Raw genomic sequence first — 6000 nt, forward strand, 5'->3', positions numbered from 1 at the left:
GGTCTATTAAATACCTTTCTGAAAATGTATTCTAACAAAAACCACCCTTTTTACAATCTTCCGGACTTTTGTTAAAATCGTTTTTTTTAGCATAACTTTTGAAGTACTTTACTAAACTGCATAATTTTTAATAGCGACTTATGGGACCTCAAGACAGACCGAATGACGCCAAAACGGACAAAATCGGTTCAGACAATGTCAAGATAATCAATGACAATTTTTTGATCAACATCCCACCACACACACAGACATTTGCTCAGAATTTGATTCTGAGTCGATAGGTATACATGAAGGTGGGTCTAGGTCTAGGTCCTAGACTCTAGGACGTCAAATTAAGAAGTTTCATTTCCGAGTGATTTTATAGCCTTTCCTCAGTAAGATGAGGAAGGCAAAACAGTTAAAACTTGCTAGTGAAACTCAGCAATTTAGTAGTAGAGCTGCTGCAGTCCTCTACGAAATCGATCATTTTTTTTTAATTTTAATTTTTGTATTTTTTAATCAGGCTGAAACTTTTTTAGTGCCTTCGGTATGCCCAAAGAAGCCATTTTGCATCATTAGTTGGTCCATATAATTTTCCATAAAAATTTGACAGCTGACCATAATTTTGAATTTTTTGATCGATTTGGTGTCTACGGCAAAGTTAAAAAAAATTTAGGTATGGATAAGGACAACACTGAAAAAAAAAATGATAAATTGTAAAAAATTGGGTGATTTTTAATTTCACTTTTTGTCACTAAATCGAGATTTGCAAAAAAAAAACACTTTTTAATATGTTTTAGGAAACATCAAATGCCAACTTTTCAGAAATTTTCAGGTTGTGCGAAAAATCATTCACCGAGTTATGAATTATTGAATGAATTCAGATTTTTTTTAAATCGAAAAAATGGTCTCAAAAAATTTTCAACTTCATTTTCGATGTAAAATCAAATGTGAAATTAAATGGACCAACTAATGATGCAAAATGGCTTCTTTGGGCATATCGAATGAACCAAAAAAGTTTCAGGCTGATTAAAAAATACAAAAAAAATGAATGACCGAAATGTGAGAGAATTGCTCAGTGGTAATTGAGTCGTTTAAAAAAGAAATTCAAAATATTGAAATACAAACGAAATTAACATAAAAAATACGAACTGTAAAGATTGTATGCAAAAAAAAAAATAAAAGAAATGTAAATATATTTATAACCCCAGCTTAATATCTGAGACATTGACATTGGGGTTATAAGGTAGTTGAACACCAACGCAATACAAAAGAGTACCAAAATCGTTCATTCATCTGAGGTATTGATATGATGCAACGTTAAAATGGAATTGAATCATTTTTTTTCCTTTTTTTGTTGCAGTCAAGAAATTAAGTAAAAAAAAGTTGATTTGGAGGTCATTTCCCGGTGGATTATATGTCTCGGTTACACAGATATTATTTCGTACCAACTTTCGATGCGCTCGTGTTCAAAATTAGTGTCAGTGAATTTTTTAAACAAATAATTTTTATTTTTAGGTTTAATCAACCTTCGAAAAATAAAAAGTTAAGAGTTGGTTTGTTTGTTTGATTTTGGAAGATTGAAATATTGTTTGGTTGAGTATAACCTCTTTTTGAGTAATTTTACTTAAAAAATGTGAGAAAATGTGACCCTGTTGAAAATTTATCAGAAACAAATTTGGACACCATTTCGACGTCGTCGTGCTATCTTGTCGCACCCGCCATTTCGACGTTCCGAGAAAAACGCGTTTTAATGTTTGACCTTGAATATACAAAAACGAGAGCACGCAATGTAAACAATAACAAACACGTTTTGTTTGGCTAACCATTCTGTGCATTGTCCCAAAGTTTGGTTGAAGTTGGTTGCTGGAGTCCCGAGTTATAATTACAAATGTTTACGGTAGTCTAGCTTGTACGTGCGACAAACGCATCCTGACTTTCCTGACCTGAAATCCCTTTGGCCTTTTGTCGCACTTGCATCAATTTTCATGGAGTGACAAGATAGCACGACAAGATTGAAACTACTTTCATATATAAAGTGACAAAAATGCACGGAGTTTTATCGGTTTTTGTTAAATATCTCAGGATTGAAATCGAATTTTGGGGATCTGTGACGGTCAAAAGGTGAGGCATTGTGAGCTGCACAATATGGCGTTCTTAACTCAATTTGGCCCAAAATGCACGTACGACAAGTTAGCACGATGGCGACGATTTTCTGAAGAAAATTACCATCATTTTTTTCTGTGTATTTTCGGTGAGCAATCTCGTTGTTAAGCCATTTCTAACACCCTTGCTGTAATCGATTTTTTAAGGAATTATTTGAACATATAAAACTAGCATCTGGGCCAAATGTGAGCACCCTAGGTCAACGGTAAGTGAGGCAAATCGGGACAAAAACTTTGAAGGTTCAAAAACGTCAAAAATCTTTAATAAAAATGTAAAAATTTCAACATATTTTTTAAAGGGTAAAATTGGATGAAAATAAACTTTTATCTGCATGTTTCTATTGTTAAATTGACTCAGGAACACGAATTTGATAAAATTATCACCAGCAAACGGGATCCAAGCGCCCAACAAAAATTTACACCCAGTTTGTAACATAAATATTAATCTGCCTTATTCAAAGCGTTCTCAGTCTGTGATGGTAATCCCAGAAAAACGGAAAAACGGAATCGACGTAACACCTTATAATGTGGCCCTCTTAAACCTTGCGTTTTCGTCAACGGATCCACAGGCGTGTTTCGTTCTTTTTGCGACAAGAGTAATCCCAGATGTTCCAGCGATTGTCCACGCACCATACAAAAAAAGTTTTTTTTTTGTATTGACAATAAATTGTTGTTGTGCGCCGTGCACATCGGTATTGTTTTTCGTACCGTTCCCGCGAAAGTGCAAAATTTACACGAAAATACGCGTTAGTGGGGTGTGAAATTCATTGCATCCGTGTTCTGAACCCGTCTCCTGGCCCGGGAAAGTGATAGTCCGTGTTTTACGACCGCGAGTGAGACAAATCAATCGCCAGATTTGACCGAATATCGCGTTCCGCCACGGGCAATAGAAAAAAAAATACAAAGAACTGCTAAGGCATCGTCGTCGTCGTCGCGATCGATGGTCGTTGTATTGTGTCGCGCGGCGTGTGGAAGTGTACCGCGAAGACCATACTGACGCGTGTCGTCGTCGTCCTCGTCACTGTGTCTGTTGCTACGAGAGTCGTGTATAGAAGAGAAGCCGTTGGTGCACGGTGGGGTGAATTGCTAGGAAAGCTACAGAAAAAAAAAGTGCTGCAAAGTTTTTTGGGTGAAATTAAAAAGAAGGAAAAATCAAGAAGCGCAACCCTGCTGCATACACAGCCCCCCCCCCCCCTCTCTAGTTCCGTTTTTGGGCGTCTGCACCCCATGTTAGGGGCGGCCCAAACGGACTAGGTGGTCGATTCCTTCTATCAGTGAGCGGCTGTTCCCCACGTTAGGGGCGGCTCGAAAGAAGTGGTCGACACCCCCCCCCCTCCCCCCACCCTTCTTTGAGCGTCTGTTCCCCAGGTTAGGGGCGGCTCAAAGAAACCGGTGTCCTGCTCTATCGTCGAGGTAAGCGTCTGTTCTCCAGGTTAGGGGCGGCTTACAGCAGATAGAGTTCGGACCCCCCACCCCCTCCCCCCATCGAGCGTCTGTTCCCCAGGTTAGGGGCGGCTCGAAACAGCGTCTGTACCCCAGGTTAGGGGCGGCTGAGTAAAAGTCCTTGTGTCGGCGTGGGACTGTAAACAGTACCGGCACGATGGTCCTCCGGCGAGACAGGGGGTTGGTGCAGGCCACACGAACCCGCCGTAAAACACCAGTGCAGGAAGCACACGATGCGAGCCGGACCAATCGGCACGGAACTGGACATCATATGAGGTCCCACGATTGGAAGCTCGGGACGTGGAATTGCAGGTCTCTCAAATTTGACGGGAGTATCCGCATACTTTCCGACATATTGAGGGTCCGCAAGTTCAGCATCGTAGCGCTGCAGGAGGTTGGCTGGATAGGCGCGGAAGAGGTACAAGCGTACCCAAGGATTGGCTGTACAATCTACCAGAGCCGCGGCGAAAACAAGAGGCTGGGGACAGCCTTTATAGTGCTGGGCGAAATGCGCGATCGCGTGATTGGGTGGACCCCGCTCACCGACCGAATGTGCGTGCTGAGGATTAAAGGCCGTTTCTTCAACATTAGCATCATAAACGTGCACAGCCCGCACTCAGGAAGCGAAGATGACGACAAGGACGCATTTTACGAGCAGCTGAACTGGACGTACAACAGCTGCCCAAAACATGACGTCAAAATCGTCATCGGAAATTTTAACGCTCAGGTTGGCCAGGAGGAGGAATTCAGACCGGTGATAGGAAAGTTCAGCGCCCACGTACGCACGAACGAAAACGGCCTGCGACTGATCGACTTCGCCACCTCCAAAAACATGGCCGTACGAAGTACCTGCTTCCAGCACAACCTCCGAGACAAGTACACCTGGAGATCACCGCAAGGAACGGAATCACAAATCGACCACGTCGTAATCGACGGTAGACACTTTTCCGACATCATCGACGTCAGGACCTATCGCGGCGCCAACGTCGACTCGGACCACTATCTGGTGATGGTGAAAATGCGCCAACGACTCTCCCTGGCGAAAAGCGTTCGGTACCGCCGCCCTCCGCGGTTGGATCTGGAGCGGCTTAAGTTACCGGAAGTCGCATCCCGGTACGCGCATTCGCTGGAGGCTGCGTTGCCAGGGGAGGGTGAGCTGTTGGAAGCTCCCCTCGAGGACTGCTGGAGGAGCGTCAAGGCAGCCATCACCAACGCAGCGGAAAGCACCATCGGATTTGTGGAACGAGGACGAAGGAACGATTGCACAGTGGGCGAAATGGAACCCAAAATCGGACTTAATTGAACGCGGCTGGTTCCCTGATATGAAAAATAGTGTTTCTTATGTAAAAAAATCCGGGGAATCGATTGGTGATGGTTTCATCCACCGCACAAAACGGCAAAGGGTCCATTTTGCCCCAATTCCCCATTTTTTAACATTTTTTCTTGAAAATCGGTCTGTATTTAGAGCGGAGGCTTCATGCGGTCATCAAAAATGCACTTAATATATGTGAAAATGTCCCAGGAATCCAGTAAAAATAACCACTTGCACCGCAAAAATCATCTAGGGTCCATTTAACCCCCATTCCGCTGTAAAAGCATTTTTGATCGTTTTCAAATGTTAGGTCAGATTTTACAAATCTGAAAATATTTTTATCGTAAAGATCAGACAATTTTACATAAGAATGACGATTTACACTTGATTTTTTGACACATTTATGTTGATATCGAAATTAAACTAAATAAAAACATTGAAGAATCAGTTTTGGGCCAATTTTCCCAAACGCAGAATAAACTGCCTTTTACATAATTTTTATTTTTATCAACATAAATGTGTCAAACTATCAAGTGAAAAGTGTCATTCTTATGTAAAATTGTCTGATCTTTACGATAAAAATATTTTTAGATTTTTAAAATCTGACCTAACATTTGAAAACGGCCAAAAATGCTTTTATAGTGGAATTGGGGTTAAATAAACCCTAGATGATTTTTGTGGTGCAAGTGGTTATTTTTACTGGATTCCTGGGACATTTTCACATAAGTTAAGTGCATTTTTGATGACCGCATGAAGCTTCCGCTCTAAATACAGACCGATTTTCAAGAAAAAATGGTAAAAAATGTGGAAATGGGGCAAAATGGACCCTTTGCCGTTTTGTGCGGTGGATGAAACCATCACCAATCGATTCCCCGGATTTTTTTACATAAGAAACACTATTTTTCATATCAGGGAACCAGCCGCGTTCAATTAAGTCCAATTTTGGGTTCCATTTCGCCCACTGTGGATTGGTTCGACGAGGAGTGTCGAGCGATTTTGGAGGAGAAGAATGCAGCACGGAGGGCAATGCTGCAGTACAATCTCCGTGATTACGAGGAGGCGTATGGACAGAAGCGAAGGCAGCAGCACCAGCTCTTCCGA

This window comes from Culex pipiens, chromosome 3 (genome assembly GCF_016801865.2).
Source record: "Culex pipiens pallens isolate TS chromosome 3, TS_CPP_V2, whole genome shotgun sequence".
NCBI lineage: Eukaryota > Metazoa > Arthropoda > Insecta > Diptera > Culicidae > Culex > Culex pipiens.